The following is a 12,413-nucleotide window of genomic DNA, read 5'->3' on the forward strand; positions in this document are numbered from 1 at the left end:
AGGGTGCAGATGCGAGGACTGGAACTACACTGCAGGCTCTGGCATGAGCTAGACCTAGGTTCGAATCACAGTTCCACCAGTTACTACCTCTGTGATCTCGGGAAAGTTAAACAATCTCATATGTAATAATAACTGTTTCATGGGGCCTTTCCAAGGGTTAAAGGAGCTGAGACACCTAATACTATGAGTGGTACTTGGTACACTAAAAAATTATTTCAGTATCAGGATTGTGATTAAATATGATGAAATAAAATAATATATTTAAGCATTTAGTAGAATTCCTGGAACTTAATAAATATTCAATAATTTTTAAGGACTTAGCCAAAGAAATAATCAACCCAGACATTCCTGAGTACATCTAATGGAAAACAAGGGTTACATCAGTTGAAACAAGCCTATAATTAGGACAGGAAATAGCAGAGTTTAAGCTCCTTCACCAAGAAAACTGAATTTGACTTTTGTGGCAGAACCAAAATTTCAAACTGAGTTAGATCAGCTTTGGGAAGAAAAGCAACCAGTCATCATGCTGTGAGGACTTTTCCAGTGCTCTGGATAGTGCTCTTAGCTAGCATTTGTTAAGTGCTCAAGGTGTAGAAGGCATTGTGCTAAGCTCTTGATGCGAATTAACTCCGTTAAGGCTCACAAGAGCCCGATGAGGCAGGTATAGTTCTTAGCCCCATTTTCCGGATGAGGACACCCTCACGTACGTGTGCCCGAGACCGCACACTTAGCAACAGAGCTGGAAAAAACCCAGGTGCCTGCACTTAACCGTGAGCTTTACTTCCTCTCCGGGATAGATTCTGGCCAAGGAAGCCCTTTATCTAAAAATAAAGGATGCAGACACCACACAATGGCATTTTAGACAGCTGAAGGGTGGAAAAGTAGAAGACACCCCAGCCTGGGAAGCCATGACGGAAGGGCTGGTTGGCGGCACCTGACGAGCATCAGGCGCTCACCTGTCGCTGTGGCCAATAGAAATGCTCCATACTGGATGGTGGCATAAAAAGGTCCAATAGGAGTGTTGCATACTAAACGGGGCAAATCGAGCCAATCCGTTGTCTCTTGTAGAACCTTACTTGGAAATCCTAGGTGTATAAAAAGAACGCTGCTTATTCGCGCTGCAATCTTTGTTGCTAGCAATGCTGAGTTACTCTTTCAGGTAATGGTTCTTTGGTGTGTTTAATAACTATATACCGAGGCCTGCCATGTACCAGGCAGGGGCTGGGGACGGGGGAGACAGCAGTGAGCCAGACGGTCCTGGTTCCCACCCTCATGAGGTTTGCAGTCCCGTGGGACACACCGACTTTGAAAACTTTTTCAACGCTGTAATTAAATTCCGGACAAGTGCCTTTGAAGGAGGTGTCTAGGTTACCATGAAAGTATAAATATCTAGAGGTGATACTCAAAATACTAGGCAACCAGTAGAGCCTGCCAACAATTATTACTGATGCCGGGCTTTCACAACCCGAATACCTGTTCAGGGTAGGTCCCTTCTGGGGGAGACTCTTCTAGGCAGCAGGGGACAGAGAGTTCTGTTGAGGAAGTGAGTTTAATTGTTTTTTAATTAAACTTTTTACTTTGAGAGAATCATAGAGTCACACAGGTGGCTGTAGGAAATAATACAAAGATCCTGTCCCCCCCCACCCCCTACCCCATGGTAACATCTTGCAAAATGATCGTACACATATGTCCACAATAGCACATAAATGCAAAATGATAAATCACAACCAGGGAACTTAAATGTTTTTACAAGGAAATGTTAATCTTGAGTTTTGATCAGGTTGTCCATGCATAGAGAATAAGAGTTAAAAAAAAATTTTTTTTAATTTTATTTACTTGAGAGAGTGAGAGAGAGTGAGCACGAGCAGGGTGAGGGGCAGAGGGAGAAGCAGGCTCCCTGCAGAGCAGGGAGTCCAATTTGGGGCTTGATCCTGGGACTCCGGGGTCATGATCTGAGCCAAAGGCAGACCCTTCACCGACTGAGCCACCCAGGCGCCCCAAGAGTTAAAAATCTATAAAAGGGGAGGTGGGGAAAGTGAGTCTCCCTTATTCTCTGCCTTTCAGACACCCAGCTGTTCTCCCTGAAGTCCAATAGTGTTAAAATTTTCTTGCATAACCTTTCTCAAATACTTGATAAATGTACAAACATGATACCTGTGTGTGTTGTGTGTGTATAATGTGTGTTGTGTGAGTGTGTGTGTATTTTCTCTCCGTACAAGTGGGAGCGTACTCTATCCACAGTTATGCATCCTGCTTGTTTTACTTAATATCTTTTGATAAGAAGTGAACCTTCAAGATGAGTCTGAGGAGGAGGCGGAGAGGCATTCCTGGCAGAGGGAACAATGTGAGCCAAAGTCCAGAAACAAGAAGGACACTGATCCTTCCAGAAAGAGGACAGAGGCCCCTGCGGGCAAGGAGAAGAGGAGGCAGAGGTGGATGGTGACCGGGAGGAACACGGGCTCTCAGACCTTGAGCTAACGCTCGTGTTCTCCATGTGGCCCATACCCTGGGCTCCAGAGTCACCCTATGGCTGACGAGGACACGTCCCACCTCCAGTGTCCATTGCTGCAAGATCAGCTCCTCACTGGATGGCCCTGCCTAATGCAGTGAGGCTGCTTGCCTCCCCAGACCCAGAGAAGAGCATTTGTGTGGTCAAGGCTAACTGCTGGCTTCCTCAAAAGCCCGCCTTCCTTCTCCAGCTCTCCTCGGGACTTTTCCAGTGCCTTCAGGTCTTCCCAGATGGCCAAGGACAAGGAAAAAGAGGCATGGAAGAAGACCACAGTTCTTGTCTCCTTTTTGCTCCTATTTGCAAGAGACAGCGGGAAAATGTGCCTCTGATTATGACCCCTCTGTGCTTCCTAAAAGCTTCTTTCTGGACTTTTAAGTCTTCTCAAGTTTCAAGTTCTGTCTTTCTCTTTCCCCTGTTCTGTTTTCCTCTATTTAAACTAATCTAAAAAAAGCTATAAAAAGCCCCTGACACTATAAATTCTCCTGTAAACCCAGGTTTTATAGGTTTAATTGCCCCTTTTTACAACACTGCGTGCCTGGGTCCTGAAACACTTCAGTTTTGCAGGGCAAGTTCAAATTCATAGCAAGACTCTGGGCCACCCTGCGATGGGGTTTTGAACTCTGGAAGCCTGTGAGGCACCTGGGTCTGGCCTCGGCTGAACAATTTATTCTCAGACCATTCCAGGTTGCCCATGTAGTCAGAGCGAGACTTATTTGTAAGTGAGAAAGTGGCCACATCCTTAGAGAATGCCAAGTCCTCTCAAGGCCCTGGGTTAATTCTGGTTGGAGAGAAGGCCTATAAAAGCAACATCAACACCAACACAGTGTTTACTATAGCCACACAAGCAATCACTATTTATCGAAGGCTAATAACCGTGCAAAAGCATTTTACGTGCATGATCCTCACCACCACCCTGTAGGTAGAGACCACCCACATAGCACTTGTTGCAAGGAAGACCCCGAGGCTCAGAGACTGAAGTCATTTTCGTGAGCTCACACAGCAAGCCTGGGATGACAGTGAGAACAGCCAGGCTTCTCCTCTTAGATGCAAAATTGAAGACGCGCCAAAAACCTTGGGAGTCAACACAAATACCATTTTAATGTGATATTTTAAAAAATCAAATCGCCAAAGTACGTCCCATAGGCCAACCACCTGATTTTGTAAACCCCAAATTTATTGGCTCCAGGGTGGGGACTCAGGGGAGTCAGGGGGAAGCTGAGTCACCCAAATGCAGGGTTGAAGCCTATCTTTTATTAAACTTCTGAAATTCTTTTCATCACGGATTCTTTGCCTTTTTTTTTTTCCTTTGGATTTTTGAAATACTGCATTAAAATATTATTTGTCTCAGTCATGGAGTTTTTTTGGTGCCCCCCGTAAAGTTCCCACCCAAAGCGAGTACCCCACCTGCCTCACCCTAGTCCCACCCCTGTCACACAGTGAGGAGCGTAGACCCCAGTGGGCCGGTCTGTTCACCCAGCTGACTGCCAAGGTGATTCGGAATCGTGACCTCCCGAGTGTAGTCACTAATGCTTTGTGTGGTGACAGTGGCAGGTTGGGGCAAGACTGTCCTGTGGATCCTACCTCTGCCCAGGCAGGGGAGGGGCAGTCTCCTATATAAAATTGCCTCTGGAATATCTGGCGGCCTCAAGTGCAAGTACTTGGTACTCCCTTAATACTATGTGCTCATTAGCACACTGAGTCTGGGAGGGGGAAGTGGGAAGACCTTCAAGGTAAAGTTTGCATCTTGTACGTTGGCAGGTTCACCCTCTAATTCTATGCACATTGCTCCCCCTCTGTCATTTGTCATATCCCATGTGGGAGCCAGCAGCTCTGGATGCCAATTCTGAACTGGCCGCTGGTTTCTCCTCTGGCCTCACCTGTCAGCTTCTCTCCTCCAACCATGCAGGTCCTTCTGGACTCCGAATTCCCTTGACCTTGAATGCCTTCCCCTGCCCTGGTCACCTGGCTCCCTCTCCTTCCTCGTATTTCTGTTCATTCATCTCCCCCTCAGGAAGGCTTTCTTTAACGCTCCCCACCTGCACCCCAGCCAAAGCCCCCTCACCCCTACGACCTCTCCTTTGCTACCCTTGTACATTGATATCGACATACTTCATCGTAGGCAATGGTCTACATTTCCTACCAGCCGGTAAGTTCCAAGTGGCAGGTCCAGGGTTGGCCTTGTCCACCTCCTCAACACCAATGGCCATCAGGGACCTGGAGACCAGCGGGAGCTCAAGAAATATTTGTGAATTGAGTGAGTGACTCTATGGCCTATCATACTGCTCTTAACCTCCCTGAGCTGAAGGGATCACAAACGTAGAGTGAGAGCAATTTGATTTCAAAGGGCCCCTGACATTCTGTTGTGAGTCTGCGATACCATCTGGGGCCTCGTTAGGGAGGACACAGTACGTTGGAGTTTGTCCAAGGCCTGGGGCTCCCGTGGCCCCTGGCAGATGAGATGCATTCTTACTGACCACTGAGCCAGGGAAATGGAGACCGGTCTGGTCTTTTCATCTCAGTCAAGAGATCAGAATCTCCGACAATACCAGAGATTATCCACCCTCCCCTGATTAGTCTGCCTTCAACTTGGGGGCCAAGAAAACAGCTTGAATATTACCCAAATCCATCGAGATTTCCCTGGGAGTCACTTTCCAATTCAGGGCTTGATTCTGCTTTGAGAAACAGGATGATGTCATTGCTCAGAGTTAAAGGCATTGGAAGATATTCAGTAACATACATTCATGGTTGGAAAGAAACTAAGCTGTGCATGTTTAACTGTTTCGATATGGAGTCGCCCTGGCTGGCGAACTTTCACGTAGGCCAATGGGTCACGAAGACTTACTTGCCAAGCTGGTTTATGAGGAATGAAGCATAATACTATGGCAACACTGGGTGAAAGATTTTTAGGCCCTCATGGGGTCCTCCACCACTGTCGTCCCTGTCTGAATTTCAGTGGGTCAGAACAAACATCCACTCAGGAGGCAGATTACTAGTGGGGCCACAGGTCTCCCTCAGATCTTCCAAAAGACTTTGGTCAAGACCATGACCTTCTTCTGATTTCCCATTTAGCACCATTTGTGGTGTTTGGGAAGGTCTATGGGAGAAAACTCCAGAGTAATTCTTTGTAAGTTTCAAAAAAAAAAAGATGTCAGTGATTCTCATTTGATCTTTAGAGATGAGGCATCATTCTAACCACCCTCTCAGACTCGTTCTTATGCCAGAAGACTGACCTGGGGTGCCTTTTGCCTTTTAAATACCACTGGGGAGCTCCCCACTGCCTCCCCTAAAGAAGAAAGCCAAAATGGCACCCTAGCCACTCACACTAGGGTCCCGTGGCTCAGTGAGTATTCTAGAAGTAGGCAGCCTTGGGTTGCGTTCTGGTTGTGCTGCCTGCTGACCATGCATCATTGATGAGGTGACTTATGTCTCAGAGTCTGCTTCTATAACTCTCCAACAGGCATAATGATGACATTCATACCTGTATCCTAAGGTCTGCCCTCAGAGTTAAGAGAGATGCCATAGATCAGGGCCTGGTCCCCAGTTCACTGATTCACACATATTGGCCATTATAATGGCTGTTCGCCACTGTCTGGTTCCTACTTTCATGCTCCATCCCCGTGTTCTTCCCTTCTTTGCTTTCCTGCCCCGGTCCCCTGACCCCGCCCCCCCCATCACATAAGCCTTTCTCCCCGTGACTCCATTCCTATCCAGGAGCTTGACCTTCTCTTAGAACACCTCACCCCATTCTGCAAACCCTCCTGTACGTTTCAAGGCCCAGCGGTGAGGTTGCTGTGGGAAATAAGCAACATGGCACTTAGTCAAGCACCTGGCATGTATTAGCAGCTTAATAAATGGCTTGCCGAAGCTGTTGACTCTGAAACAAATGTCTTACAAGAAATCTGCCGCTATAAAAGGTTGCATTTCCTGTGTCTTCCCATGGCAAAACCTCCGTTCTGGAAATTCTGCAATCAAAGATGTGTTTCCCTAGGAGAAGTAAATATGGGATTAGATGTAAATGCTGGTTTACGCTTGATTACTAATTTTGCAAAGTGCATCAAGCTATATTTAGTCACTGTACCCTCGTGTGAGTTCGTTTCTCCATTCCCCCTTAGCCTGACAAGTAGCAGAGACTCAACTTTTAAATTGTGGGATCTGTGGTAGGAGGAGGCACGGCAAGAGGGAACTGAGAAATCAGTGATGTGAAAGGGAGAGAAATCAGAAGGTATCAAGCATGTGCTCAAAGAGGATGTAGAAAAGCCAGAAGGACAGACTCTTCCCATTTCATTTAACTCATGTGTTTGTTGAATGAATGACCAATCGCTCTCAGCATTATCCCCTCTACTTTCTCTTTGGCTTTGAACCCAGCAGCTAGATTTTTTTTCATTGACTATGTCAATCGGTACTTCCTGAGATTTTCTCTAGGGTTATTCAAGTTCCCGTTTCCTCTAGACCTCCCCATCTGATCTAGGCTCCCAAGAGCAAGAGAGAATGGATGTTTACTGTCATGAACTCCGCCTGTCACACGGGGACTGTCATATATATAGAGTTGGTACTCACTCAATATTGGTCCCATTCAATACTCCACTTGCCCCTCCACTAACTCATGCAGGTGTTTTCTGCTTTAAAACTCTGGTCTTCTCCTGTCTGCTGCCACGGTATCAGGTCCACCTGACCCACACTCCTCGCCTGTGGCCTCTGAGTCGAGAACTTGTTGGCTTCAAAGTGAACCATGCTTCTCTATGTAGGTTTCCAGCAACATCTTTGAAAGGTTCTGCTTGCTCTTAGAACTCTCTCTTTGGTTGTACAAATAATTTCATGAGGCTGGGATCCCTTTGCTAACTTAGAAATGCAATCCAACTCATTCCATGAGTTTATTGTTTATGGGAAGTTTGCATCGACTTTGTCTCAAGCACAAGAGAAGAGGGTGAGAGGAGCAATTTCTTTAGGCATCTTTGTTTTCCCTGCCCAGATCTACATGGGCTCCATGTCCCTGCTCACCAACCCCCTCCCTTTACTTAATTATTTATTTACTTTGGACTTAGTATGAGTCCTTTTCCTGCAAAGCCCTGAAAACCCAACCAGGGGAGGGATTGCCCCAGTGAGGTGCTGGTCTGGCTAGGCTGTTGGTGGGAACCCTCTTACCATCAGTTTGGAATTCATACATTCATCTACTCCTTCAGTAAACACTGATGGAGCAGTCGCTCTGGGCCTGGACAGGCTCCTGGGGGCACAGTGAAGGGTGTGCTGGGCACAATGCCTGGACTCTTAGAGCTCACTGTCTGTGGGGGAAGGCAGACAGTTAAGGGAGCGATGACAGTCCATCATGACAAAGGGGGTGGCACATCTGTTATATGGAGTGCCCCCCTGGGCGAAAGGCGTTGCACCCAGTACTTTTTACAATTTTGCTGACTTCAGTTTTCTCCCCCGTCAAATGGGGGTGACCACAAGACTTATTTCACAGAGCTGTTACAAAGGGTGTAAGAGTTTTCATTGCAAAACACGTGTAATAGCATCCAGCATGTTAACCTGTGAGCTCACTGAACATATTTACACACCCCCATTTTACAGATGCAGAAACTGAGGCTCAGAGCCCTCCAGTTGTTGGCCTTGAGTTCTGAAGGCATCTAAGAACCTGGAGAGATCTGAGAGAGATCTCCAAGACTTGCCTTCCATGATACAAGCCCGAGAGCATTCGTTAGGCTCACAAACTGTGCCCCAACATCTAACGTCCTCACACCAGACTTGTGGAAACTGCTACAGAGCACACTCTTCAGGAACTGTGGAAAAAGTCAAATCTAGTCCAAGAGGGAAAAATAACTACACACAAGCTAAATTCAACACCAGCTATGGGTTGTTTTTTTTTTTTTTTTCTTCTTCTTCTTCTTCATTTTTTTCCCCTCCTTCTGAGCTCTCTTAACTCTGAAAAACCAGAAAACCCATTTGCTAATAATAGGTTTTCTCGTATGATTTCTGGATTCAAGGTAGGTAAGAAATAGGAGAGAGATAAATGATTCAGAGTCCCCAAACACAATCATTTGGCCTGTGGTTTGGAGAAGGTTTAACAGCTGTGAGTGAGACCTCAGAGCCGAGCCAAACCCGAATCCTGCATGCAGTCTGGCAAGATCGCAAGTGCAATTTATCTGAAAATATGGGAAGAACCCTCCTCTTCCTACTGCCAACTGGGACCCCAGCAATGGAAATAGTGAGAAGTGGCCTGATCCTACTGTACTTCCACTCATGCTTAGTGCACCACGGAAAGCAAACAAACAAGCAGAGTCCGGTGTCTTCAATTCTCTTGTGACCCTTTCCGCTCTGACAAAATAAATTAAGAAGAAGAAGAAGAGGAAGAAAAAGGAAGGAAGGAAGGAAGGAAGGAAGGAAGGAAGGAAGGAAGGAAGGAAGGAAAGAAAAAAAAGAAAGAAAGAAAGAAAGAAAGAAAGAAAGAAAGAAAGAAAGAAAGAAAGAAAGAAGAAAGAAAGAAAGAGAAAGAAAGAAAGAAAAAGAAAGAAAAGAAAAGAAAAGAAAGAAAAAAGACAGGGAGAGAGAAAGGGAAAGAAAGGAAGGAAGGAAGAGAATGAATGAAAAGAACCCCAGAAAACTCAGCTTTCTGAGGATATAGAAGCTCTCATTCCAAACAATGAAATTTGGGGCAAAAATAAATATCCAGCTCAGGGAGGGGCTGTCATGAAGCAAAAGAGTACATCCATATGGCAGACTCTTGAGCTACTACTGAACTGATCTTTTAAAAGGCTCCCAGTATAATGTCAAGTTAAAAAAAAAAAAAGCAGAAACTTGGGTGAGCTCAACCACATAAAGAAAATAAATACAGATGGGGAAAAATGATCAGAGGGAAATATCCCAAACCATCACTCGAGAGAGCATTTGCCTTTGGGTGGGACAAGTCCTTGTGATTGCTTTATTTATCACCAATTTGATGAACCTCGAGGCCTGGCCCTTCTCTTGGCAAACACATTCTGGGAGTAAATCCCTGCAATGATGGAACGCCTCTAAGTCTCAGCAATATATCAGTACTGATCGCTGACCTCCGGGAGTGGTCCAGGTAAGAGGGAACTGCCTGTGAAGCCTCCCTTTTTCTCTTTCCCACAGAAAGATGTATTTGATGCAAACTAGCATAAATTTCTTTATCACAGTGGTGATATACATTTCACAGAAATGTGAAGGGAGATGTTCCCTCCAAAAGGGCAATGCACTTGAACATTTGGAAATCACCTGGACTGCCTGCTGTTTTCCACTCTCGAAGGCTCACCAGGCACATTGGTGAGTAAAGGCCCTGACAAGTCCTGCATTGAAGTGTATTTACTTTGTGGAGCCCAACTTTTCACGGATTCTTTGATCACACTCCCCTGTATTTCCCATCATCCTTATGATCCTACCCTGGGACTAGAGTTCCGGGAAAGAGCCATGGGCAATAAACTGTATTCGACTGCAAAATGACCACAGTCTTTCCCCTTCCTCAGTGTACATGCTCTTTGTAATGTGACTGCAGCATTTCCCACCAAGCACTGGAGAGTGTGTCCCATCCTTGAATCTAGGTCGGCCTGTGACTTGCTTTGGCCAATAAAATGTACCAGAAATGACAGGGTGGCCGTTCTGGGCCTCGGCTTCAAGGGACCCTGCACGCTTTCACTTCCTCGTAGAAGGAATGCTACCACCACCACGAGAGTGAGCTCGAGCTATCCTGCTGCAGGATGAAAGACCACTTCGAGGATGGGCAAGGATTCCCAGCAGAGGGTCCCCTGGACCAGCCCAGCACCCAGCCAATGCTGCCGCTGACCGAAAACACATTCATGAGTCCTGCTGAGAGCCGAAGAACTGCCCAGCTGAACTCAGCTCAAAAGCTCCCTGGAAGAACTGTGAACTAAGTAAGTGGTGGTTCTGTTAGCCACTAAATTTGGGAGCAGCTTGTCATGCAGCAAGAACTGGGATGTGTGTGTGTGTGTGTGTATATATAGGATCACCTTGAAGCAAGCACATTTTTTAAAAGTAAACAATCTGCAACTTTTAGGGCTTTGTTATTCATAACGAGTCACGATTCTAATACATCAGTCTGCGTCAACCAGGCTGGGATGGAGAACCTACACAAACATGGGGTTTGGGCCCTATCTTTGATATTTCAAGGAGAAAAAACCCTGCTTCCTAAACGCAGCTGCCTACAAGGCTGTCTTCCCAAACCTATTCTTCTTTTCTGCTTCCATCTTCAAGGAGGACTACAAACCTTGCTCTTTCTGCCCAGATGGGAGATTTACTTTGCTGCGTCTGCAGCTTCAGGGTGAGCGGGGGGGGGGGGGGGGGGGGGGGGGGGGGGGGAAGGCGCAGGGGCAGATGAAAGCGAGGGTTTGCAGGGGCTGGGGCTGGGGCAGGAGCAAGGTCAGGGGCACCGGCCGGGGCTAGGGGTGGGAAGGGACGGCTTTCCAGGGCTGTGCGAAGTTGGAGCAAGGAACCCAAGCCAGCAGTTGCAGAAAGTGAGATCTGGAAGGGAGGTATGGTAACAGGCCAAGGAACTTGCAATGAACTGACTGTTGATGGAGTGGCTCTTGCACACAGCCTGCCATCTTGTAAAAAAAGGGTTTTATTTGTCCTTTTTTGTGAGAGTCCTGGAAGCAATCATTAAAGGAAACAGACCCGAGGCAGTCGGCACAGGTCTGGGAGAGTGCGTGCCTGCCCGGCCTCGCTCTGCACCCACCCCACTTTTACAAGGGGCCAACTGGGTTGCAAGGTTAAAGCCAGAGGGGACCAATTGGTGTTTGTGGGGCTTTTTACAAAGTGCAAAGGATCAAAGTAATTAGCAAAGGGCGAGAGCCCAGGCCTGTTAGAGAAAGAAGCCAGCCACCCCAACGCCTTCCGCACGCACACGCGCAGCTCGTCTTCCCCAGACCCGCTGCTAAGGTCTCCTGAGAGCGCCAGGAAAGGGCCCATTGCAGGGTGCACCGTGCTGGAGGGGGCTCCTGTGGTAGCAGGCAGGAAGTGAACCCAGAAGGAGCCAACTCTGAGCCAGAAGGGCTTTGGGGGATCTCTAGGTAGCCCGAGAGAGAGAGAGAGAGAGAGAGAGAGAGGGAGAGATTCATTGCATTGCTTCCTTCTTGCTTCCAGTGGAGGTTCCAGTGGCTAGACCCAGACTTGGAGAACAGGATGAGGGAATAATGGACTCTTATGGAGCACTTCCAAAGCTTATCTGCTGTGATAATGGCAGGCCACGATTTAGGATGGAGCAAGGCATCGTCCAGAGGATTATTTTAAGTGGTCTATAGACAGGACTTTAAATTATATAGAATTACTCAGTGAATGTCTTCTTTCCTCCCCTTCCTTCCTTCCCTCCCTCCTCTTCTGTCCTTCCCACTTTCCTCCTCCATCCCCCCCCCCGCCCCCCCCCCCCCCCCCCCCCCCCCCCCCCCGGCCTTTCTGATTCTACCAAGAAGAAAGTCTCTATTTGGTGCCAGAGTGCTGCAGAGGCAGACTAGTGGCCTTCAAAGATGTCCACACTTGTGGCTATGTTAACCTTCCCTGGCAGAAAGGTCTTTGCAGGTGTGATGAAGGTTAAGGTCCCTGAGATGGAGAGATTGTCCTGGATTATCCAGGTGGGACCAGTCTAGTCCCAGGTGCCCTTCAAATCCAAGAAGCTGCCTTGGCTGTGGAGAACCAGGAAGACGGAGAGTGTGGACAAGGATCAGGTGACCCGCGGCCGGTCCCGAGACGTAGGGGGACGTGTGCAAGGTCAGGAGAGAGGCCTCCTGGAGGTAAAAGTAGCCCCCAGCTGACAACCAGCAAGAACATAGAGACTTTGGTCCTGCACCTGCATGGGACTGAATTTTGCCAGCACCCTAATGAGCAAGGAAAGGATTCTCCCCGGAGCTTCTGAAAAGGACTGTAGCCCTGCCCCACCGAG

At 47.5% G+C, this 12,413-nt stretch overlaps 1 long non-coding RNA gene across 3 annotated transcripts in view; it reads left to right on the top strand.

The window, feature by feature from the left end:
* Positions 1 to 12,413, top strand: part of LOC113912270 — a 236,479-nt gene that overhangs the window by 181,968 nt on the left and 42,098 nt on the right. For 2 of the 3 annotated variants that reach the window (XR_003516772.1, XR_003516770.1), the window contains exon 7: positions 3 to 160. The exons of the other annotated variant lie outside the window; for it this stretch is intronic. This is a non-coding gene — a long non-coding RNA (uncharacterized LOC113912270). Of the gene's footprint in view, positions 1 to 2; positions 161 to 12,413 lie in introns of those variants that run through there. 3 annotated transcript variants of the gene reach the window in all.

This window comes from Zalophus californianus, chromosome 14 (assembly GCF_009762305.2).
Source record: "Zalophus californianus isolate mZalCal1 chromosome 14, mZalCal1.pri.v2, whole genome shotgun sequence".
Lineage (NCBI taxonomy): Eukaryota > Metazoa > Chordata > Mammalia > Carnivora > Otariidae > Zalophus > Zalophus californianus.